General features: G+C 43.9%; 1 protein-coding gene across 8 annotated transcripts in view; it reads right to left on the bottom strand.

Annotated features, from left to right (window-relative positions):
* The window catches only part of ppp1r26 (protein phosphatase 1, regulatory subunit 26), a 62,809-nt gene that overhangs the window by 6,954 nt on the left and 43,363 nt on the right, over positions 1–12,492 (bottom strand). The window contains exon 1 of one of the 8 annotated variants that reach the window (XM_029168736.3): positions 608–1,127. The exons of the other annotated variants lie outside the window; for them this stretch is intronic. The gene's annotated coding sequence lies outside the window, so the exon portion shown is untranslated. Of the gene's footprint in view, positions 1–607; positions 1,128–12,492 lie in introns of those variants that run through there. 8 annotated transcript variants of the gene reach the window in all.

Raw genomic sequence — 12,492 nt, 5'->3', positions numbered from 1 at the left:
CCGGAATAAACACTGCGAGGCTCGCGAGCGGAGGAAACAACGTAGCGTAACGCGGCGTAACTTACGCCAACTTTATACTTTGACATATCCCGCACAAAGAAACTTTCTGTCGACACGCCGACGCCAAAACGTGGCGGTTTATGACATATAAAGGCAAAACGCGCCGCGTCGAGTATTTTCCCTCCGCGGACGGTCTCCCGGCTGCAGCGGAGGGACCCCGACTGTTCCTGCAAGCCTCTAGCGGCGCGGACTGCACCCGCGCCCGGCGTGCGGCGGTAGGAGACTCCGCAGAGCAACCATGTTTCTTGGCACCGGCCGTGGCTGTCAAAACCCCCGCCAGACGGTCGCCAACGCGGCCGAACGCGGGTAGAATGTCGGCTAAGGCGATGTATGGAAGATTGGGGCTACATTTATTTTGAGGGGGGCACGAGAGGAGGCGGTAAAACCCTCGGAGGGATACGCGCGGCTCGTCGGTGACCTGAAAGACACAGGCGGGCCTGCGGCTGCTGCAGCCCCGGCATTTTCTCCGGCAGAGAAAGCCTTTGTATGGAGCCGCGGCCGCGCGGATCCGCGCACGAAACGGCCCCGCCGAAGAACATCCACCTACCTGAAAACGGCGCCGCACCGAGCGCTACGGCGAAAAGGCTCATCGCTGCCTCGGCTCGAGACGTCGCGGCGATATTTCGGCGCCCGTCACCGGCTCGCGCTCGCACCGACACCGCCTGGAGCTCCGAGCGTCGAGTCCCCTGCGCTCCGACTGCCGGGCGGGCGGACGGGCTTCCTTAAAGGCAGTCCAGCCAAGCGTGGACCCTTTCAATATGGCATCACGGCTTTCCCGGAAAACATGCACGCTCGCTCACAACAGACACGTTCACCCCACGAAAACACAGCGACGGGGTTAATTTTGATGGTTTAACGCCTCAATAGTATATTAAATGAGTTTTTGCTTCCTCAGAACAAGAACGTGTTGAAGTTTTATTTTTCTGAACATTCTTCTGGCTGCTATTTGCTGTGTAATGAGGGAATAAATAAATGACTAATATTTCTGTACAAAAACTTTGAACCTCAGTCTTTTTAAGTATCTCCAAACTGATATTACTTGTAATGAAATGCAATTAAATTAAAAAAAGAAGCTAAACTATGCTAAGCATAGTTGCATGTATAACAATTCAAGGTCTATTAAATACAATATTAAGGAAATTATTGTAATTATAGTTTAAAATCTCTATCATGAAATGAATATTTCTGGTGAATAAAACAATATATTTGATTAAGTTAAACTGTGATGGGACTTTGAGATGTCCATTTATTGAACTACGAACATTTCAGTTAAAAGATCAAAAAATCCTCATCCAATCTCTAATTACCAAATCTCAAAGCCCTCTGTCTATAACACGGATGTTGTCCCTAAACCCTCAGGAATAGATTATTATAAACTGCCATGGGGTCTGTAGTCTGAGTTACAATACACCCTAAGCTAACAGGCTTTTAAACGTTTACTACAGGTGTCATCACTCAGCTGTGATTGGACCAAAAAGGTCATGTGACACACAAAGTTGAAAGACAATAAAATATACCATGTACAGCTTGTGAAATATATTACAGCTGCGGTTCAGGCAGCTCATTGGGGCTTGGTAACTTCCTAATCTGTTCAACCGGTTTTGCCATCATCAAGTTTCAGTACCATTATCAGCATTGTTACACTTCCACCCTCAGTGCGTCACTGCGGTGGGGATCATTTAGATTCTTATCATGAACCTTGCTTCAGAAATAATCAGTGATATTATCTGCTAGGATATGTTTTCAAGGGTTTTCTCAGATTCAAAAGGCAAATGTGTTTCAACAAGCATCCACCAATGTCTGGCAGTTAGGCCTCAGCCAGAAAGCAGCTTGCTGCTTGCTATTTGGCTTTAAATTTATACAAAATGATCACATTGCGTTGGATTGGTCCAAACTATTTTTAGAGTTCTTTAAAATTACCAGTACTAAAACATTAAGTCCAGGCTTAAAAAGGACCTCTGTGCTGAATGTTGGACCACTGGCCCAGTCTACACTGTGGGGCAGGTTTTCAATCCTTGTTTGGTGGAAATGCTGTCCTTCATTCTGACCACCCGCTGCCCCCAATGCTGCAGAGGTAGTTATACTCCCAGCTGGTTCTCCCATCCTTCCTCTGGATGTTCTGCAGCTTTGTTAGAATTACTGTTCTTGGTCACATCCCAGAGCAAAGACCAAATTCACTGAAAACTCTGGCTGTATCATCAATTTAAGAAACTGTCTAAATTGTTCCAAAATCCATTAATATTGGTCCACTATCCCTGGATCACTATGATTTCGAAGGAAGTCAGCTTTAGAAAGAACGTCTGACCACACAAGTGTAATCCAACACACTGAGATTTCTAGTTTCAATTTGTGATTTTACAAAACATTCTAGAAACATGTTTGTACTTGGTCACTTTTTGGCTCACGATTGTAAATAGGTAGGTCAATTTAAATCTAATTTAAAAGAAAGACTTGTGCAAAAAATCAAGGTTAAGTTAATACTGAATCTATTTGAGGCAATGACAATGTGTGCTGAATTTTCCCCACGTAGAAGAACAAGGTTTCTCATAGTCACAATAAAAAGATCATTATTTTCATTAATAATGTTTCTAATGTCATTGAAACATTTGGGCCCATTTCCTCAGGGGTGCAACGGCCGGTACAAGCAGCCCTGCAACCTATTGGTATTTGTCGGACCTTGAAACACCATTTCTGGTCACGGAGGGTTTTCATTTGTATGCAAATGAGAAAGTGGAGGACAGTTCCAGGTACTTGGTGATAATTGAGTCTGACATTGCATGGAGAATAGACGTCAGAGGGCCACATAGTTTCTCAGGTCAACATTCATTTCATAATAACATTATTGCCACTGTTTCTCCAGGTTCTCTAAAAATACGATCAGCCGTGGAAGCCCACCCATCCAAAGTTAGGAAAGGAGGTTCAGCACCATGGACAGCAGCCTAACTCCCTTTAGTCTGAGAGGGAAAACGTGGGATCTTTGTAGATATTTTTAGTTGAACTACCGGTAGATGCATCATTTCAGACATGAATACTCAACATCCTACTATTTGAAAGGTTGGGTCTTTTCACTGAGCAAAAAAAGTGGGCTAATAAGATTAAAATGGTCTAGAATCTGTGTTAAACAGTTGGTTAAGTTACTCGTTAAGTCTGAAATTTTGGACAAAGTTCAACCTCTTTTCCTCAGAAAATTAATTTCTGTCACCTCTCTGTGCAATGTGCCTGGGGGTGATCATGAAAAGTGGACACTTTAATTAGGTGGCGCTGAACCAGTGCTCAGCACTGCAGAAAAACAACACCACCTAAAATCTTTACCATTAAATTAAAATAAATAAAGTGATAGAAAATTAGACAGAGCAATAACACAAGCAGTCAAGGTACGTTCTGGTTCTATCCCTAGGTTTGTTACTAAACCGGTCTGAGGCTGTGACAAATTTGAGCGTGCCTGAAGAACGCTCCTGGGTGACAGGATCAACAGCTGTGGGCAGAGCCAGAAGCAGGACAGCATGGGGCTGCTTGGAAGGAACATGTGTATAACTTACAGTAAACACTGCAGCAACTCATATGGTAAAACACCGACTTACAGACATAACTGTGCTAAAGTACAGGAGACAGATAATAGAAACCAAATGCAGCACATGATAGGAGTCATCAAGGCCCTTACACAATGTAACAATATGTACAAAACCAACTCCCACCTTGGGCGAGCGGCCATCTGCCTCGGCTGGTTGAGGATGTTGTTATACTGTGCTAATAAAAGCACTTCAAGTTACTGTTCAACCACAGCTTAATGCATCGTCTGAAGCAAATGCTGTTGTAGTTCTGTCAATTACCACCAGATGGTCCTGTAGACCTGCATAAAAGCTCATAATGTACTTAGCCCAATACAGAATAAAAGCCAATGTGAAACCAAAAAGAGCACAGATAATGCTAAAAACAGCACAGCATGGAATTTAAACTATTACAAAAAAGAACATTCTATTAACATTTAGTAATACTACAATTTCAATTTAAGTGACACTACATGATTTTTATATTTAGTCTGCAAGAATAAGAGAATTCATATCTCGCCTTCTCCATGTTTAATCAACAAGCATCAGGGTGACATACAGTATACGGATATTTCATTTAAAACGTACAATTACACTTTACCATGAGCTACAGTCTAAAAGCCAGTATGACCTTCGTGTTCTGCACAATGAAGATCTATCGGCATCTGCTGTCACTTTAAAGCTTATTCTTACAAACGGTGCCATTTTTAGAACTCATTAACTGTTAGAGTAGTCATAACCCGTGGAGTGCAGCTGCTACAGGGGGCAGCAGAGAGACACCGTCGAGCTCCCTTTGTTATTCACAGTAGCTGTAGTATACAATAACAGCCTTAACCACAGCACATAGCTCAGTCTTAATCTGCATCATTGCCTTTTCTTGACAGCCCCAAATGATGGGTGATGTTTACTAACCAAAATGAAAATGATCCGCAGCTCGAAATGCGTTTGGCAGGACCATTATTTCTCTTAATGCACCTGTCAAATGTTAAAAGTGCATGTGTTTCGTTGGCATGTGTGATCATTCTGAACGGGTGACACAGTTAACTACATGTATGAGGAGAACAAAGCCCACCTGACAACAGCAATGGAAGACAGGGAACACGAAAGGAACACATTCAAATAGATTTACTGTAGAAGGAAGCAGAACTTGAGAGCTGATAAGTGTAGGTTTTACAATGAGCTGTAAAAAGGCTTGAAGATGCAGTTCAGAGAGAAAGCCGAGACCCCAGCTGTGCCCCTGCTCCCACTCAGCACCAACGTGTACACCCCCACAGTAACAGTCAGCCAGAAAAAAGGCTGCATATTTACACAAAGCAGATACAGCAGCAATAACTGTAAAGTATTGAACCATCAAACTCACAGGAGAATCATTCTGCATTAAAAATTTGTAAAGCAAATCATACCAAATAGCTCAATGGAGAAAGTTACCATTACAGAAGACTCAGGCTAAATGATTGTGTTTTACTATTCAGCCCACTGCATATTTATGTGAAAACATGAATATCTCACGCACAGCAGGCTGATAATGTTATTCACATAGCACCACAGGCTTTGCCTTTGCTCTCTCCACTATCTGTGGCTCTGATCCGTCCAGGTTATTTGTGCCGTGTCCAGCCTGGAGCCCAACTCGGTGGCTGTGACATGCTACTCGAATGAACGGCTCCAAACACGCACGACACAAGTGAAGCCGGATGGCAGAGCCGTGGCGTCATGTTCGCAATGAAAATGTAATCTGACGTTTTAAATGACAGTTTTTTTGTTTGTTTTGTTTTCCATTGTGGGCCGGTCTGCACTCAAATTGCAAATTAATCTAAAGATCTAAAATAGATGAAACAGGAGGATAAACCTATTGAACTCAGGTGAAAGTTTGTGCAGTGATTATTTTGCTCTTGTGCCCCTCACGGGGGGGAAATGCTACTGGTCAGCATGTTTGCCATTGGCCGACAAGTGAACATGGGCACTTGTCCTTTTGCATTTGAATCTCCTGCGGGTGCAGCTTTCTCTGGGCTTCTGCTGGAGTACACGTGTTTACGCCCTTGCGTTGTCACAGACAGGGCGTTCGGATGATCTGCAATGTCGCACAAAGGTTGTGGTGCATTATCACTTTTCAGTCCCAGCCTCAGCCATATCAGCCACCGAGGGTAAATAGATTGTGATAGAACCTTTGTGAGAGAAGGCAAAAGCTATAACTATTTATTGCTTGTTTGGGTATAAAAGCAGGTAATAAGCTTGTGAACAAACCCTCTCCTGCGCTCAGTGTAGGTCACCCACAGACATGAGATAAAGGCTGATTTAGCAACCTATAAAGCCTTTTACCTAAAGTTTGCAGATGCAGCGTGTGGGATGACCCTGAGAGCTCTGAGGACAACGTCATGTCAGATAAACACTCCATTTCTAACCCCAACAACCCTCTATAATCTCCACACAGTGGGGTATTGATTGGTGAAGAAAGTACATTTAATTTCTCTCTCAGCAGGTTGGCTGAGCCCAGCTGTCCTTCAGCCCCTTTTCTTTGCCTAATGGAATATTACACACACACACCAGGGAAAAAGTGAGTAGACGTAGCGAGTGATGAGTTTCTGCATGAAAATCACACGACAGTTAAGCAGTTGGGTTTTTGTTTTCCAGCATTCATTCTGCCATTTCAGTGTGATTAATGGTATGTGTAGGAGTCTGGTTAGAGTAGATCATCTTCATTTGTGCACGCTGCAATGAGTAAATCTCCCGCGCACAACACAAATTAATTATACGGCTCAACAGTAAGTGGCTTTAAAGAGAAGAAGACTGCTGTTTTTTCTGCTATTGGGCTCAATGTTCGGCAAATGATGGCGTCCTCGAAAACCTTAACTCTGGTTGTAAGAGAGACTTTTTAAAACTTAGGCAGATGTTTTATATTAATTCAAATTCCAGACACTACAGGAATTATCTGTTCACTAGCATTTAAATGTTTGCTTCTAGTGGCATGATAAATGTATGTCTACATTTATTGACTTCCAGATACTGAGCAATAAAATCACAACACTAAATTGATCAATTATTGTGTCTAAATTCATAATTATGTCTCTGTGTTGCGTTGAGAGTGGTCTCTTAAATTATAAGTCATATTATATTTAGTGCTACAGGGAGTGTTTGTGAGTTTGAAAGCACAACCATATGTCCCCTGCAGGGACAGTATCCCCTTGTGTCTTTCCCTAGTAACCCTCACTCTGGAGATTTCACAATTGCATCCAACCTGATTAGAAGCACTGATGACATCTTGTGCAGTCCTTCCGCTCTCCCTGAGGGCCCAGGGAGGGAGGCTGTGGTGGTAGCGGTTTCCATAACCACAGGACAGTTGGCAACTTACACACATCTGTGCATCTGTTTGGATGGAAATAATCCACAGTGGAACGTGAAGCTGACCAGTAAAGTCAAACGAATTTACTGACAGTCTAAAACGAATTACAACATTTTAAGCCCCTATGCAACAATTAGCGTGTTGTGAAGCGCATTCCCTGTGTGCTGCAACGAGATTTACATGGATGCAAGTCATCACACATGCTGTCTGAGCTCTTGACATCTGGAAAGACAGTGTTTGTCTAGGTAATGTGACTTTTAACCAGAGCAGCCCCCCAGGTTTAGCGCTGGGATGGGAGTGAAAGGTTGGTTATAAAATATAAATGCCACACAAGGGACGAGCGGTGGTGTCAGGGTTTTTACTGTGATGGGTGAGAGCTAAGAGCCAAGAGGTTACGGGACAGATGTGGCGGTTTAGATGAAAACACTCTCAATCTGTGATTACATTTACACCGTGCAGGGTGGAATTATAATACAGCCATCAATGCAGTCAACGTTCAACTGCAGCAATGCGGCAAAAGACGCAAAAACATTCTTTCATGAAACACTGTCTGTTGGATGCACATTGTTTGACCACAATGAAGATCAAATATAAGGAAATGTGCTCAGTCTATGTGATGTCATCTTTCATTTATCTTTTACAGGCACAGCCCAAAGCCTTTCATTCATTCTGCCAATCATGAGCACACACACGGAGTCTATGCAGATTTCACTGGTGGATACAGTAGCTAGTAACCTTTACAGAAGACATGCTGCAACTGCTGAATATGCAAATTATTATTCAGTATGTCCAGTCTGCATGGCATCATACCCCTTTTTTTGGGTCTTAAAGGACAGGGCACCTGTGCAGGGTGAACACGGCCCACAGAAAACTTGGCTCCAGCTTCTCTACAACCACAACAAGAACAAAATAAAGAATCGATCGATGGATGGACGGATGCTTTGCCGCGCCGCTGTGTTCACCTGCTAGTCATTGTGTTTGTCTCTCTTTGGTCCACTAACAACTGCCTGCTATGATTTTTTTATTGATAGTGGTGAAAGTGAACCAAAACAAAGGTTTCTGGGTTCTAGTTTCCACAAAATCAAGTCGCTAATGGGAGTTAGAAAACAACTGCAGAGTTGAATAGTGATTTTCTGGCAAACCAGTGATTGTCTCTGCATGACTTTCGCGCTGCTTAGTCATTTAATGCATTTTAGATATAAAAATATTGATCAGTGCAGCTTTAATGTCAAATGGATTCTGCAGGTGTTTGAGTTTGCTGGATTTCGTGGACAGTCCCCAAGGTGATGGCTAAACAGTTGAGGAGACTCAAAGCCTCGCGACCTTGAGGTATTGTTGTCCCGGCAGCTTTTCCAGGGAGCACGTCCCCAGGTGAACTGGTTTAAAATGAAGAACCCCTACAATCTGCCTCAACAGCCTGCGTTCACGGGGTCAGGTCAGGCCCTGCTGACCGAAGCGGCGCCACTCTAACCAACGAGGGCTCGGGGTCTGCAAGGAGACCAGCGTGCTGTACAACGGGAGAAGGTTGAGGCTTTGGAGCATTGATCCGTGGATTAGAAACTGACAGATGGGACACAGAAGACCGTGTCGCAGGCACTGCAGAGGCTGAGTGATATGTATTTGAGCTTATCTCTACAAAGAACTCTGGAAGCCCTGGAACCAAACTCACAGATAAAACTGGATTCTAGTTTTCAGTCGTTGCCCAGGATTAGAGGCACCAGTGGCAGCTGGCAGGCGTAGTAACAGTCAAAAGCCCCCGGCTGAGCTACACTGCCCTGCATTGTTTCCACATTTAACCTAGTGCAAAACAGCATCAAGCCAACTCATCCCCTCTACAAGGCAAAAAAAATAAATAAAGAGGAAACAACCCACAACCAAACAAAAAAGGGATTGCTGCACTGTGCTTTTCCAGGACAGGGGAAATATGAAATCTCTACAGCAAAGACTCGTTTGTAGCTTTACAGTAATACAGCTGGCATGAAATATAAATTCAGCTACTGGTGCAGGTAAAAATATTTGTTCCCTGGCGTCGGGGCACGTACATCTTTTCTTTGTCCAGATATTGATGAGAAAATATCACATGCTCTATTTCAGGAGGACAACAGCCCATCACATAGCTCAGGTAAAACTAGATTCTAGCTATTTGTCAAATTTGTTTACAGTTGAGGAGAAGCCCCTGCAGCTCCTTGGTACGACGGTCCATTATCGAGCCATTTCTTTGTTCCTTCTTTGGTGGGGCGGACCCTGCGGCGGGTCGTCCACACCATAAAGAGAAAAACAGCTCCCCTTTGGTCTCAGGCCACATATTCCTTTCAATAAAACATGGACATGCAAGTACTCCACCATACAGATTCATGCCTGGATAGCGGTTTGGGATAATGTCACCTCTCGCTGCACTGCCAACCCTTTTTGTTGGTTGCTAGGAGACAACGCCGTAGAGCCTAAAGGTTTTCAGAGACGGTGTAATGTTCCACAGCCCTACTTTTTCTGCTCACGTGTGAATAGCATGTTTGGAAAGACGGAGATGATTTTTTTTAATTCAGCCCAAGGGAACCTGCCAATACGTGAAAGTGGTGCAGGTGTGCAGAAGCTTGCAGCCAAACGAAGTATTAGAGCGTTGCCAGTAACTTTCTGTTACGCCAAAGTCACACATTTGATATGACACTAAAGGCTAAAAAAATTGAATATCTATATAATGGCCAGAAATTCTCCAGGGCTTATAAGTATCATGTTTGTTTCTCTTTGGTTGCAATCGAGTCATATACCTCCACCAGTGGGGGGCAGTAAAGGTCTACAGCAACTGCTCAGCAACTTCCTTACTTTGTGGTTTGCTTTCCTCCTCCTGTCTGAGCTTTCCCAAACTAATTTCAACAAGCCTTTTGGAAAAAAATACTACTCAGGCTGGATTTTTGTGTACATGAACATCACCACCCATGCAGCCTTCTAATTAATCTTGATCGGTACAAACCTTATTCCAGAGTTTATCTGTCTTGAATTTCTATTGGCAGAGTTTACAGTTATAGTTCAGTAATGCACTTACTGATGTATATTGATGTCCAATTAGCCTGGTGAAGTACTGTATGTGGTGCTGGACAAGAAATACCTGTCTGTATTTTATTCTGTGTGAATACAAGGTGCTTGTTCCTCAACCCCACTGTGCTCCCTCTGATAACATCCTCATCTTTAGGGACTAGTAGAAGAGCACTAGCTTCAGCTCAGAAATGTTTAGAGTTTCTTGGCATGCCTGGAGGCCCACGTACCCGAGGTGATTTGGGATTTGTTGTAAGCGACTTTGCTGTCGCGGCAGCATACGGGGGGGTTAAGAAGTTGCACTGAGCTGAGGGCCCATTCATTCCTGTCGACAGGATGCTGGTGAATCTGGACTTTGGCCATTTGCTCGGCTTTTGTGTGGTCGTCTGCAGCCACGCTTCCTGGAAGCCTTTGTGGAAGATTTATTTGTTGGGGGAGAGAAATTTGTTGGCCCTCCTGAGGAAACAACAATTGAAAAAAAAGTGTAATAGAAGTCTGCACTCAATATAAAAGAGGGAGCCGGTAAATTACAGGCGGCAGGTATCAGGACTGTTAATAAGAGATCAATCCCTAACACTCCTAACTGAAGCCTAACTTATAAACCACCACCACTTTTTGTCGACTATGAGGAGGTAGGTCTACTCGTTATGAGGAGGTAGGTCTACTGGTTATGTGAGGAGGCAGGTCTACTGGTTATGAGGAGGTAGGTCTACTGGTTATGTGAGGAGGCAGGTCTACTGGTTATGAGGAGGTAGGTCTACTGGTTATACAGTATGAGGAGGTAGGTCTACTGGTTATGTGAGGAGGTAGGTCTACTGGTTATGTGAGGAGGTAGGTCTACTGGTAATACAGTATGAGAATTTAGGTCTACTGGTTATACAGTATGAGGAGGTACTGTAGGTCTACTGGTTTTGAGGAGGGAGGTCTACTGGTTATACAGTATGAGGAGGTAGGTCTACTGGTTGTGAGGAGGTACAGTAGGTCTACTGGTTGTACTGTACAGTATGAGAATTTAGGGTCTACTGGTTATACAGTATGAGGAGGTAGATCTACTGGTTATGTGAGGAGGTAGGTCTACTGGTTATGCAGTATGAGGAGGTATGTCTACTGGTTATACAGTATGAGGAGGTACTGTAGATCTACTGGTTATGTGAGGAGGTAGATCTACTGGTTATACAGTATGAGGAGGTACAGTAGGTCTACTGGTAATGAGGAGGTACAGTAGGTCTACTGGTTGTACTTTACTGTATGTACCTCCCTTTACTTTTCATAGCCATGCCCTAATATGATATGCACTGAACCTAATAAACTGTACGCATGTAAAGAACTGCAGTGTGTCCGTTTGCTGAGAGGAAGTAACTGCAGAGAGACACTTTGTTCTGCTTTTAACATTGTAGGGGAGCAATTACAGTGTCATCAACTGCTTTTCATGCTCTTGGAGAGGAAACTAGAAAAAGCATCTACAGACTTGACCAGAGTGGAAACAAAGGTATAGTTAATGTGCAAGTAAGTCTGCCACGTGAAAGGAACACAGAAATCCTTATTTTTGAATCACTTTTTTTATTTGAGTTGGTCCTATTATTGCATCTGATTATGCCCATGACTGAGGAATTAGTGGCACCAGCTGTTTGTATCAATACACAACAACAGTGGACGGAAACACGCAGTAATCCACATTTGGTTTAAATTCAGGCTACATTAGAACGAGCAACCTCTCTCTCAGGCTTCGTCAATTCATTTAGTTGCAACTTTTAAAAACAGTCTTTCTACTAATAACAACTCAGACACATCTAAAAGCTTTAACGATGGGAACTAAAGAGACTAAACAGTCCTGCACTAGCACACAAAGAAATGCTTCACATCACGTGCGTTGGCACCAGCCAGATGCACGGCACAGTGTGCTGAACAGAAGCAAAGCTGAATTATTAATGCACATTTGTGAGCTCAGATGGACAGCACTGCTTCCTGTGATTATATCCGCTCATAAGTTACGCCTTCCCGATTAGCCCGACTTCGCCCCGATATGTAATCATGGTATATTTATAGTGCGGATCGGCGCGTTGGGAGCGCGGCGTCTGCTCAGGCGGAGGCTGTTCGTCACGGCGGAGCACTGATGAAGGTGGTCAGGTGGGGGCCAAGGCTGTCAAATACAGAAACACTTTACCAGGCTGCATCTGTCACGCTTGTGTCAGAGCACTCAATGCGCAGCAGGCAAAAGGGAAATAAGGGTGAGAAGGCATTTTACAGCACAATGCCCCCGCTGCTCAGACACCACTCACTGGCTGTTCAACTGGAATGACACTCAGGATTTTGACAAAGATATTGAGCTCCAAAGTCCACAGCTGGGAGAATTTATTACGGCAGCAGCCACTGAGCTGTGAGAGAGAACAATAAATCAGGGAACGGGGGCTAAGTTGGCCAGGTGAACCTGTCCCGAATGTCCAATTGTCAGCGGCTACTTATCATAGGACCAGCGAGCAGTAAAGATGATGTTCACTACATAAGTGGAAAATGGAT

Source organism: Betta splendens, chromosome 12, assembly GCF_900634795.4.
Source record: "Betta splendens chromosome 12, fBetSpl5.4, whole genome shotgun sequence".
Classification (NCBI taxonomy): Eukaryota; Metazoa; Chordata; class Actinopteri; order Anabantiformes; family Osphronemidae; genus Betta; species Betta splendens.
The sequence above is the reverse complement of the archived record's forward strand: the minus strand, read 5'-3'. Positions and strand labels throughout refer to the sequence as shown.